At 43.9% G+C, this 13,973-nt stretch overlaps 1 protein-coding gene across 3 annotated transcripts in view; it reads right to left on the bottom strand.

Moving 5' to 3' along the window:
• NALCN (sodium leak channel, non-selective) overlaps positions 1-13,973 on the bottom strand; it is a 722,821-nt gene that overhangs the window by 462,700 nt on the left and 246,148 nt on the right. The window lies entirely within an intron of this gene.

Here is a 13,973-nt window from a genome sequence, read left to right as displayed (position 1 = left end):
CTGGACTATAAGAAGGCCACCGCCCCTCTGATACTCGCCTGAGCATTGTTGTGGTTTCCCAAAGTTTGACTTGCAAATGGTCTCCTAAGTGTCTTCCAGTTCCCAGTATTCCCCGTACCTGTATCCTGTATCCCGTGCTATCCAGTACTATCCTGGACTACTGCCATGCTGAGCTGTTGTCGCGTTGTGCTGCATTCCACGCCTGTTCTGCTACTCCACGCCTGACGTCCACCTGCTGCCTGGTCCCAGCCGAGCCTGCCTTGCTACTGTCTACATTACCCTTTCTAGACTATAGACTTTGTACCATACCGGTTTGGCCAGCTGCCACCTCGCTACGCGGTATGGCCCAATGGGTCCACACCTCGCATCGTGACAGTACGCTCAGGCCATGGACCACGCTGGTCAATTTAAGGGCATGTCACCCTCCGAAGCCATGCAGGTGGACCTGCAGGATCTCCGAGCAAGACAGGATCAACTTCTTGTGGCAGTGGACTCCATGGCGCAGCAGCGTGGGGTGCTAGCTGCTTCCCTTCCTACCTCTATGCAAGCTCCTCCGACTGACCCTCCTGCTACACCTCCAGGCGGTTCCGGTTCGGTTTTCGCTGCCATTACCTTCTCGGTTCCATGGAGACGCAAGTACGTGCAGAAGATTTCTGAACCAATGCTATATCCATTTTACCCTGCACACCCAAGCGTTTCCGTCAGACGGAACCAAGATCGCCTTCATCGTATCTCTACTTGCTGGCAAGGCCCTGGCATGGGCGAACCCAATCTGGGAACATCAGGGACCCGAGACTCAAGACTTCCAGGGGTTTGTGCGGTTGTTCCGTACTATTTTTGAGGAGCCAGGACGAGTCTCGTCGCCAGCCACTGCTATCTTCAACCTTCGCCAAGAGGACACCTCCGTGGGCGAATAAACCATCCAGTTCCGCACCCTGGCAGGAGAGCTGTCCTGGAACAATGAGGCTTTGGTAGCATCCTTCTGGCATGGTCTATCACCCGAGATCAAGGACGAACTTGCTGCCCGAGATCTACCACCTGCCTTGGACGACAAAATTCTACTGGCTACTCGGTGGATATAAGGCTCAGGGAGAGATTTCATGAGGTTCAACAGGAGAGACAGCTTCCTAGATTGGCGTCCAACTTCCAGCAACCCCTCTTGCTGTCCTCTACTGCCTTGCACGAGGTTCCGATGCAGGTGGATCGCCTAAAATTGTTTGTACATGAGAAACAGCGCAGGCGCACCTCTGGACTATATTGCGGCCTCGCTGGCCATGTCGTGCGTTTGTGTCCACAAAAACCCAAAAACCCCAACGCCTACGTTTGGTTGGAGAGACAACCCTGGGCGCTACTGCATTTAATCGTGAACTCTCCTCCAAACGGTTTATTCCCATGACTATCATTGCTGGCGAGACGCCCCATCCGGTCTCTGCCTACCTGGACTCTGGCTCTGCAGCTAATTTCATCTGTCAAGACCTTGTGGATCTTCTCCAGTTGCCCACTGTCCTGTTGGAAAGGCCGATGATCGTTTCCTCGATAGATGGACTGCCATTGCCTGACCAAGTTTTGTCTGTGAGCAAGCCATTGACTTCAAATGGGAGCTCTTCACACTGAGCTCATCTCCCTGTTTGTCCTGCCCAAGGCCATCAACTCCGTGCTGCTGGGTTTGCCTTGGCTCTGTTTGCACGCCCCAGTTCTGGATTGGAACTCTGGAGAGGTTCTCCAGTAGGGTCCCAAGTGTCTCGACCGCTGTCTGGGTCATATCCATCCAATGCAGTCTTCTCCGCATCAGTCATTGGCAGGGTTGCATTCTTGTTTCTCTATGTTCTCTGATGTCTTCAATAAGAGGGAAGCAGAGACCTTGCTGCCACATCGAGCATAGGATTGTCCGATCGACTTGGTTCCTGATTCATCTCCTCCTCGCGGTAGATTATACCCTCTCTCCCTGCCAGAGACTCAGTCTATGTCAACCTACATTAAGGAGAATCTGGAGAGGGGCTTCATTGATAAATCCTCATCCCCGGCCGGAGCTGGGTTTTTCTTCGTCAAGTAGAAGGATGGATCCCTCCGGCCCTGCATTGACTACCGAGGTCTCAATCGGATCACGGTGAAGAACAGGTACCCATTGCCTTTGATTTCGGAACTGTTTAATCGCATACGGGGGGCACATTTTTTTTCTAAGCTGGACTTGCGGGGGGCCTACAACCTGATTCGGATTCGTCAGGGTGACGAGTGAAAGACCGCATTTAATACACGTGATGGGCACTATGAATACCTAGTTATGCCCTTCGGCCTGTGTAACGCCCCCGCTGTGTTTCAAGAATTTGTCAATGACATTTTTCGTGATCTCCTCTATATCTGTGTTGTGGTGTATCTCGATGACATTTTGATTTTTTTCCCCAGATCCAGTAACTCATCAGAGTCATGTCCGCCAGGTGTTGCTTTGTTTAAGTGCATGTTTGAAAAAAGATCTCTTCCCTTCCTGGGCTATATCATATCCGATCAGGGCCTCAAGATGGACCCTGAGAAGGTAAAGGCTGTCCTGGAGTGGCCACGCCCCCAAGGCTTAAGGCCCATACAACGCTTCCTGGGATTCGCCAACTTCTACCGGCTGTTCATCCCCAACTTCTCGTCATTGACAGCCCCTATCTCTTCCGTCACTAAAAAGGGTATGAATGGCAAGGTGTGGACTCCGGAGGCAGAAGCCACATTTGAGACCTTAAAAAAAGCCTTCACATCAACCACTATTCTTCACCAACTTGATGTATCCCTACAGTTTTCATTAGAGGTGGACGCTTCCTCTGTTGGTGCGGGTGCACTGTTGTTCCAGAGAGGTTCTAAAGGCAAGACTGTGGTATGTGGCTACTATTCCAAACTGTTTTCTTTCGCAGAGCGCAATTACTCGAGTTACTGGCCAAAAAGCTGGCCCTGCTGGAGTGGAGACACCTACTGGAAGGTGCAGTCCATCCTATCCTGGTCTTGATGGATCACAAGAATCTGACCTATCTACAGATGGCTCAATGGTTGAATCCTCGTCAAGCCAGGTGGTCGTTGTTCTTTGCTCGGTTCCGGTTCGAACTCCACTACCGACCTGCCGACAAGAATGTGAGGGCCGATGCCTTGTCTAGGTCATTTGAGACAGAGGACACTGTGGAGTCTCCACAGAATATTATTGATCCTTCCTGCATCTTCTCTGTGAACCCTCTGCATGCTAGAGACATTCCTCCAGGAAGAACTTTTGTACGTCTGGCAGACAGAGTAAGAATCCTCCGCTGGGGTCACAGTTCCAAGGTGGCAGGTCACGCGGGTACTCGTAAGACCCAAGACCTAATCGTCCATCAGTTCTGGTGGCCCACGCTGCCCAAAGACATCATGGACTGTGTCTCCTCATGTACAGTATGCACAGCAAATAAAGTAGCCCACTCCAGACCAGCTGGTCTGCTCCAACCATTGCCTGTGCCCGTTGCTTCCTGGCAGCATGTTGCAATGGACTTTTTCACGGATCTCCCTCTCTCTGCGGGTTGCAGTGTGATCTGGATGGTGGTAGATCGATTCTCTAAAATAGCTCATTTTGTTCCTCTGACTGGCCTGCCTTCTGCTGCTCGACTGGCCGACCTCTTCATACAACACATCTTCCGTCTGCACGGCTTGCCTCTACATATTGTCTCGGATCGAGGGGTCCAGTTCACCTCAACGTTTTGGAGAGAACTCTGCGGTCTCCTCGGTGTAAAGTTGGACTTCTCTTCGGTCTATCATCCCCAGTCCAATTGGGCAAATTGAGAGGATTAACCAAATTATGGAGAACTATCTACGTCACTTTGTTTCCAGATGACATGATGAGTGGATGCAGCTGCTCCCGTGGGCAGAATTCTCCTATAATAACCATACTACCGGAGTCCACCACCTCCAGCCCGTTCTTCACAGTCTACGGTCAACATCCTCAAATACCTCTTCCTGTCTCTACTATGTCCCAGGAGCTGACTCGACCTTCAGGGACTTTCTGCAAATATGGCAACAGACCCGATCTTCTATTCTGCTGGCAGTTGACCGAATGAAGGAAAAAAGCAGATACTAGAAGACGGGATCCTACTCAGTTTCTTCCAGGTACGAAGGTCTGGCTGTCCTCACAGAATATCTGGCTGAGGGTGCCGTCCTGCAAATTTGCTAGGTTCCTCGGACCCTTCGAGTTCCTGCTGCAAATTAACCCGGTGTCTTAGAAACTGCGGCTGCCTCCTACCCTCAAGATCCTTAACTCCTTCCATGTCTCCTTGCTGAAGCCCATGGTCCAGAACCTCTACTCTAGGACTCCTACTGCCACAGTGGCTCCTGGCGACTCGTCAGGGACTTTCGATTTAAGGGAGATTCTAACCACCAAGAAGGTGGGAGGAAGGACGTTTTCTTTAGTGGATGGAGTGGATTCGGTCCAGAAGAGAGGTCTTGGGAGCCAGAGGAGAACATCGATGCCCCTGTCCTCATGAGGAAGTTTCTCCCCTGCTCTGGCCCCAAGAAGAGGGGGCGTAAGAGGGGACATGATGTAACGTCTATGGCCATGGTCCGTCATTCTAACTTACCCATCGACGACCACGGCCATGGACATCCTGCTGCTGTGCTGCGTCGTCCCCCTGTGAGGCGCCGGCACTCACTTCCGGGTATCGAGACTGTCTCCCGGAGACTTTGGGAAACAACAACGCTCAGGCGAGGATCAGAAGGGCAGTGGCCTTCTTATAGTCCAGGATTTTCATGTCTGTGCGCTGGCCCTGTAAGAGTGGGCACGAGCGCGTGCGGGCCAGTGCACGCACATGAAAATCCTGGACTATAAGAAGGCCACTGCCCTTCTGATCCTCGCCTGAGCGTTGTTGTTGTTTCCCAAAGTTTGTCTTGCAAATGGTCTCCTAAGTGTCTTCCAGTTCCCAGTGTTCCCCGTACCTGTATCCTGTACTATCCTGGTCTACTGCCGTGCTGAGCTGTTGTTGTGTTGCATTCCACACCTGTTCTGCTGCTCCATGCCTGACGTCTACCTGCCGCCTGGTCCCAGCTGAGCCTGCCTTGCTACTGTCCACATTGCCTCAGGTACCCTTTCTGAACTATAGACTCTGTACCATACCTGTGGGTCCACACCCCGCATCGTGACACATGCCAAACAAAATAGGTAGGAGATTTAGGACCGATCGATCAAGATTGTTGGACCAACTGCTATGGGAATATAAAAGATTTCTCGATCAGTGTAAATCACCAATTCATACAAATTAATATTCTACAAGATTGTACTACTCTCCTGTTCTCTTATATAAAATTGTCACTAATAACAATTCTAACTCCCCAATGGCTGACTTTCTGCATGTAATTTGGACATGCCCCCTTATAAAAATATACTGGGCACTTATTTTTGAGGAAGTCAAAAATTATGTGGGGAGAGATATACCTTGGTCCCCTGTTCTTGCAATACTTAACTGTACCAAAGAGCTGTAAGATTGGAAATTTGGGAAAAGGGTGGCTATTACTAGATTACTTCATATAGCCAGAGTCCTTATTGCAAGGAAATTGGGTGCGACAAATGTATAAATGCTATGTTATGCAAAAAATAAGGAAATATGAAACTGTAAGGAACGGCAGGAGTTTGAGATATCTGTTGACTTATTCGAGAAATATGTATAAATGGATTGGGTATTTATTGGGTGTATTACCCAAACACCCAATAAATACCCAATTCATTTACACCAATTTGGGGGAATTAAATAGGGTTTAATTCTGTATTTATATATTATCATGCTGAGTGTATTTATTAATTTGTTAAACTGAATCTTTTTATTTGCAATAACTATTAAAAAAAAAATGTGGGCTGGGCTTAACTGGAGGTGGACGGTCCACACACAGCCCAAAAAAATGTTTTATCATTTACATTAAAAACTGGTGTAATTATAGTGCAAATCTACGCCAGCTCATAACTGCGTAGATTTGACATATCTTGCACACAGATGGACAGAGATGCATGCGCCTCTTATTTTTATAAAATTAGACACATCTTAATCCATTGTGTTTTATATTAAGACTGGTGCACGAAATGCCAGTCAATACATTTCTCCCTGAATCTTCTACAATTGACAGGAAATTAGGCTCCGTTCAAATTATGTGTGTGGCTTACACATCAAATCTACATTGTAACATTCTCAGTGATTTTTATTGCGATAAGTTTGGATAGTACCTATATAAAACAAAAAATATTTTGTGCTTCTCTTGTAAGTGCATTAAGTGCAGTATTTAAAATGTTTTAAATAAACAGGGTTTACCTATGGGCAGCATGTATGTGTCATTCCAGCCTAAAATGGCAAAACAACAGGAGGTCTACCCGACAAGGTAACATGAAAGCTGAAGGTACATTGGGAGTGTAACATCCGAGGTCGCAGACCACAGACTCCTATCAGTCTTCCTCCCCAGAGATGCCAGCACATGCGGCAGTCCTATCCTACAGTGAACACTAGGGTGCGCACTCGAGCTCATTCCCGGCCTTAAAAAGCCAGAGCACACACGTTTTAGACTGACTGATTGCTCCCATGATTCAATGGACTATAAAAAGGGCCCTGTCCTTCTGATCCTTGCCTGAGCATTGTTGGTTTATCTTATGTCAGTCTTGCAAATGGTCCCTTAGTGTTATCCCGTTCCTGTTGTTACCCGTGCCCTGTTTCCTGTACCCTGTATCCTGTGCTGTTCTTGTTCCTGAGCCTGTAGTGTTGGAGTCGTGTTTTCACTGCATCTGCTGTCGTCTGCCACGTCTTGTGTCATCTGCCACGTCCAGTGTCCTCTTCCACGTCGTGTGATCTGCAACATCTGGCCCAACCTGCAGCACCCACCTCCATCCATGCGAAAGCCTCGGATACTGTCTGGACTATTCAGGTACCCTAGTGTGGGACTTTGTATTGCTAGGGTGCTCTGTTGTTTGGCCAGCTGCCTCACCGCTACAGCGGTGCGGCCTAGTGGGTCCACATACCCACAGACCATGACAGGGAGTAAGTAAAACAAGCGACTAAGCTGTGTTTTTCCTGGATATATCACCTGGAGTGTACAACGGACTGTATGACTGTTTGAGGCCTAACATGCTAAGTATTTATCTATTTATTTTAATCCTTTTACTGATTACTTATCTTAGCGGTTCTTTGATCTTTATAAACTTCTATGGACTTTAACCTATAAACTGTGGCGGTATTCTCTGTGAGGCCTGTAATTAGAGTGTTTCTTTTGTTAGGCTCCATTCCGTGATCAATATTATACTACAAGGAAAAACATGATTTGTGCCATCATGTGTATAACATTGCGCTGTCATACTAACATGTTAGTGCCTATTTTGGCTGCAACACCTGGACTTGGCACGGTTCTACTGAACTAAACTTGGAACTTCATAGTGTTCTGTGGTGATATAGTGGAACCACTGGAACCACGCAGGGTCTAGGTTGTGCAGCTTATAATATGGGCCATATAATGGGGCATATATCATCTGAAATAGACCTGAAAATAATATGAGCAGTCCAAAGGACAGATGCATAGCTATGATAATTATGTTTTCCCGAATACATAAGTTGTAAAGCAACAGGAAAATGTAAAATACAATAAAATATGCCTTGTTTTTTATTTTTATTATTTTAACATTAATACAGGCTACATACAGTATATGTCACAAAGAAGTGTTGATCAAACAGACCTTCATATCTTTACATACAAATTCTGAAAGTGTGCCATGCTTTATGCTTCTATGTTTATTAAGTATTGTTACTGTATGCAGGACAGGCTAAGCAATATTTTTAAGTATGCTGTGGTTTTTCCAACAGAAAATGCAAACAATACATACATTTACTGAAAATAGTCTATTATCAAAACACATCTAAAAACATGAAAGAAAACATTGCATTTCCTTGTTTAAAGGGATTTTCTGGTTTTTAAAAATTGTGTGCAGATGATTCAACTGCAGCAAAATTGTAAAATACTAATATACTGTCTATAGCTGAAATATCCCCGTAAACCAGTCTCACATGCAATACCATGACCATACTCCTGATATTTATATCCTGCATGTGTGATGTTCCATACACACATACACATACACATGGTTATCTCCCCTCCCTTGTAAGGCTTCGTCCACATCTGTGCTAGGGCTCCGCTCCGACGTTGCATCAGTGCTTTACGTCGGAACAGAGCCCTGACAGTCACAAACAGAAACCATAGGTTTCCGTTTCCATCACCATTGTTTTAAATGGTGACGGATTAGTTGCCAATGGTTTCCGTTTGTCTCCGTTGTGCAAGGGTTCCGTCATTTTGACAGAATCAATAGCGTAGTCAAAATGACGGAACCCTTGCACAACGGAGACAAATGTAAACCATTGGCACCTCATCCGTCACCATTTAAATCAATGGTGATGGAAACGGAAACCTATGGTTTTAGTTAGTGTCTGTCAGGGCTCCATTACGACGTAACGTCGGAATGGAGCCTTAGCGCACATGTGAACGAAGCCTAAGACTGGATGTCACACATCACATACCTCTTATCCCCACTGCTCCCTGCTCTCCTTTTCCCTTCCTGATTCTGGAGGAATCATGTTTCTCATGCTGGGCAGCAGATCATGCAGAGTCTAGTGAGCAGCAGAGATGTATCTCAGTAGCAGACAGTGAGTAATTACAGAACTACCTTACAACTTGTAATAGAGGGGCATGAGGCAGCTGTAAATGTATCCAATGTCTGTGAGAAGAGAGAGAAATCATGGGAACTGTAGTTCTTTACATGGAAATCCCGCTCCCCTAGCAAAATAAAAACAGTACTGCACAGAAAATCTAAAAGATAATTACTTCTGAGCTATGGTGGTATCATCTGATAAACATTCAGACTAATATGTAAGGCTAAGAGTATCAATAAATAAATATTAATGATCCTAATGAACAAATTAGTGCTTCAAAGCCAAGTCAGTTAATTGGAAAAATTAGTCGTTTATTGAAGAAAAAAACAAACCATACGGTAACTAGATAAAGGATAAAGTAACAAACAAGACAAAGTATAGCGTAACAAACATGATAAAGTATAAAAACACTAGTGAAACATAAAATTACTTCATTTAGCTCCAATCATGGAGGGGGAACGAGTCTGGGGACAGGCCAGATAAGTCGTGAAAGTTTACCAGTGTCAGCAGAAGAATTCCTCCTGGTCACTGGCCCCCCTGACGTCTTATAATTTCTTTATAGACAAAATAATCATGTGCTTCAGTAGCAAGAATTCCTCCCAGTCAAATCAACTTCCAGTACTACTACAACTTTGATAATAAGGATTATTTACATATTAACCAAAACTAGCTAAATGTAGACTAAGCAGCAAGAAGTGCATAGTTTTTTTGACCTTGCATTTAGAGGAATATGTGTCAACAATTAAATCATAAAATGGAGTATGGTATCAGAAAATGGAAAGAGTCACAACCCTGATATAATAGACTACACTACAACATACACACTATATAGACAAACATATTGGGACATCTACACAATATACCTTCAGGAGATTTTATGACATCCCATTCTAAATCCAATGGCATTAATATTTTGCAGCTACAACAGCTTCCACTCTTCTGGCAAGGCTTTCTACAAGATTTTGGAGTGTGTCTGTGGAAATTTTAGCCCATTCATCCAGAAGAGCATTTATGAGGTTAGACACTAATGTTGGACAAGAGTGCCTGGCTCGGAATCTCTGTTCTAGTTCATCCCAAAGGTGTTCCGTGGAGTTGAGGTCAGGGCTCCGTGTGGGCCAGTCATGTTTTTCTACACCAAACTCACCCAACCATGTCTTTATGAAACTTGCCTTGTGCACTGGGGCACAGTCATGATGGAAAAGAAAAACAGTTTCCACAAAGTTTAAAATTTCTTAGTATGCTCAAGCGTTAAGATTTCTATTCTATGGAAGACGACACCAGCAAGCGACAGTTTTCATCACCTGACTCATTATAAAAGCCCTGCCTGCTCTGGTACTCATTGCCAGAGAAATTTGGTTTCCTTGTGTTCCTTTGTGTTCCAAGTATCTCTGCTATCTCGTTTGAATTCCTGTGTACCGCCCTTGCCTGTTTTTGACCATCCATGCCTCCTGCATTCCCTGACCTTCAGTTATGTATACTGTGCCGCCAGCCCTGACCTATTACGTTAACCGTAACGAACCTCCGCAGCCTGCCCTGACCTTTTGCTCTCCAGATCACTCTGCTTCTATTTACGTCAGCCGTCACCAAGAAAGATTACTCCTGGGGTAGCGACCTGGGGTTCCCAGGAGTGAAATTCACATCCCTATACAGGGGTTAAAGGGTGAAGACTGGGGTTTCGAATCCCTTGGGGACAAGGAGGGCTTACACAGCCCCCTGTTGGTCCAGCTACAGTCAATTCCTCCTGCTACCCTGCTACATGACATTTTGTCCATATGGTGCTGGTACTTTTCTGTGTTTTTCATAAACTTGGAAAACCTCTTTAGCCCAATGAATAAATATTAAGTGTGAAGTGACTTTCTGAATATAGACAAAAGAAGTTTTCTCAACTAAAGCCACCTCGGGCTGTGTCTCGTTCTAAATAGTTATGTGGTGTTTACTACTCATTTGCTCAATCTGAAAAATAGACATCTAACCATCTCCCTACACTGGTAAGTCCTAATAAATATTATTTTGAATAAAGAAAAACAAACCTGCATGTATTCTAGGCCTTGATGACCAAGCTATTTTTTTCGTCTCATTCAAAGAGATGTAACTTTTTTTATTTTCCATCGACACAGCTGTATGAGGACTTGTTTTTTGCGGGATGAGTTGTATTTTTCAATGGCACCATTTTGGGGTACTTAACTTTTTTGGGGGAGAAATACAAAAATAACAGCAATTCCGCCATGGTTTTATGAGTTTTACATTTACGCTGTTAACCGTGCGGCTTAAATAACATGCTAACTTTATTCTATGGGTTGGTGCGATTACGGCGATACCACATATGTATAGGTTTTTTTATGTGTTACTACTTTGGCACAATAAAAACACTTTTGAACTAAGATTATTTAGTTTTGAATTTCCGCTTTCCAAGAGCCATAATTTTTTTAATTTATTCCGTCAATTTTACCATAGGAGGGCTTGTTTTTTGTGGGACAAGACAGTTTTCATGGGTACGATTTTGGGGTACATGAGATTTATTGATTAACTTGTATTATTATTTCTTAAGAACCAATGGAAAAAATAGCAATGACGCCATTTTTCTTTTGCGTTTTTTTTTATTGCATTGACCTTGCGTTTTAAATAACATGTTGACTTCATTTTTTGGGTCATTACAATCGCGGCAATAATATATATGTGTATTTTTTACACTTTTACTAAATAAAACATGTTTTTATGGAAAAACAATGGTTATATTTTTATTTTCTGTGCACCTTTATTAATAATTTTTATTTCACATCAATTCATTCTTTTTTAGTTCCACTAGGGGACTGCACTATGCAATCTTATATAATGCCTTGTCATACTTTGTATATCAAAGCATTATTGCCTGTCAGTTTAAAACTGGCATGGCCTGATAGGCACCCGCGTCGGCCCACAAATGTGATCGCAGGCCGCCGATGGATTGCCATGGCAGCCAGGGCCTAACAAAGGCTCCCAGGTCTGCCATGGTAAACCATCGGTGGCGTGCGATCACAATTGTGGGCCGACGATGGGTGACAGAGGGAGCCCTCTCCGTCTGTAAACCAATTAGATGCCACGGTTGCTATTGGCTGCGGCATCTATGAGTTAAACAGTCGTGATCAAAGTAAACTTCGATTACTACCCCTAGAGCAGGAACCCGACTGCCATGAAACATTCAAGCACCTGCTCCAGCCTGCACGGGACACCTGTGCAGGACTTAGACGGGGCGGCCGTGAAATGTCGACGACCTAGCCTAAGGCCCGTTAGTGACCACCATGAAAAGGCGTATAGGTGGTTACTAATGGGTTAAAGTAAAGGGACTGCATGTCCATTTCACTGTTCATTTAAACATATCATTAGCATGAAAATTGCCAAAGCATGTTGCTGCCCAATGGCAGGTTCACTTTGCAGCAGTTACTGTGGTGTGTAATTTGAAATGAGCAATGGCAGAATTTAAAGAGTTGACAAGTTTTTTATCCAATGGGTTGATGGAGCAAATTTTGGCCTTTTGGACAGAGCCATAGGATACTTTCTCTAGGAAAGTTCCAGTGGGACTACTAATGAGCTAGATATGAGGTTTGCCTTATCAAAGTCGGAGCAAAAGGAGTGGCTTGCATGCTGGGGAAGTTCACTGTGTAGACCCATAGGTTAACATCAAGGGGGTTGACCCATTGTCTTATGAATCCTTTGGGGTATCCATAATAAACATTAATTACCATGTATATTATTTGTGCTGAGACAGATAACCATGTAAGACAAAATATATTTCTCAACAAGTTAACATTTACTCAGTGGGCCTAAAACTGTAGAACACACAAGTGTCACTAATAATAAAGTAAGTTTGATATTCCCTGATTCTCCTGATTATTATAATCCAAAGGAAGGGAAGACATAAACTGGAAATTCTAGCATGCCCACTTAATTACATGTGGTATTCAGAGTGAAGAGTCATAAGGGGTTGGACTATTGCATATCCAGCACCATCCATGGGTTTTTCATCATGAGAAAATCCTTCCATACGAAGTGTTTTATGAAGTTGTCCTCCCATGATAAGCCCTTTTAATAGCCACAAACAGTGAACATGAGAGCACCAAATAACCTCTTAAATGTCTGGTCTACAAAACTATAGTCATGCTATACTTACCTGTTTTAAAAGATAATTTGCCCAACAGGTGTTTGAAAAAACGACTATACCGATGGTATCTTACCACATACCGCAAAAATGGAACCCAACACACCTAACATATGTTGGAGATGCAAAGCAGAAGCAGGGACCATCTTTCATATATGATGGGAATGTAGTATTATACAACTATTTTTGGAAACCATCCGTACTCTAGCCAAAAAATATTGGGACTTGAGACAGAATAGACGCTTGCACCAGCCCTTCTCTCCCTAGGACTAGACCAACTAAATGTTGTGGCATTTGTTATCCCACATTCCCACAGTGACTAGATTACACATAGGCTAGAAATTAGAAAGGAGACAAATTTACTTCTGTTACATTAATTACAAACTCCATCCAATACTGCTATACTATGGACAAATTGGTGGTTGGCAGACAGGATAATTCAACAAAATTTTAGCAATAATGGGCCAAGTGGGCCACCTTCCAAAACTCTAATATAGGTAGTCCTCCTCCCCTTTATCATATTGTACTACTGGAACTTTGAGGTTAGGCAGCTTACTGTGTTGGTATATATTTTTTAAATGTAATTTTGGGTCTTTCTACTTTTGTACTATGTATACTACCGTTCAAAAGTTTAGGGTCACTTAGAAATTTCCCTATTTTTGAAAGAAAAGCACAGTTTTTTTCAATGAAGATAACATTAAATTAATCAGAAATACACTCTATACATTGTTAATGTGCTAAATGACTATTCTAGCTGCAAACGTCTGGTTTTTAATGCAATATCTACATAGGTTTATAGAGGCCCATTTCCAGCAACCATCACTCCAGTGTTCTAATGGTACATTGTGTTTGCTAACTGTGTTAGAAGGCTAATGGATGATTAGAAAACACTTGAAAACCCTTGTGCAATTATGTTAGCACCGCTGTAAACAGTTTTGCTGTTTAGAGGAGCTATAAAACTGACCTTCCTTTGAGCTAGTTGAGAATCTGGAGCATAACATTTGTGGGTTCGATTAACCTCTCAAAATGGCTAGAAAAAGAGAGCTTTCATGTGAAACTCGACAGTCTATTTTTGTTCTTAGAAATGAAGGCTATTCCATGCGAGAAATTGCCAAGAAACTGAAGATTTCCTACAACGGTGTGTACTACTCCCTTCAGAGGACAGCACACACAGGCTC

This window comes from Rhinoderma darwinii, chromosome 2 (assembly GCF_050947455.1).
Source record: "Rhinoderma darwinii isolate aRhiDar2 chromosome 2, aRhiDar2.hap1, whole genome shotgun sequence".
In the NCBI taxonomy this organism is placed as follows: Eukaryota; Metazoa; Chordata; class Amphibia; order Anura; family Rhinodermatidae; genus Rhinoderma; species Rhinoderma darwinii.
Note: the sequence above shows the minus strand (reverse complement) of the source record. Positions and strands in the feature narration are given on the sequence as shown.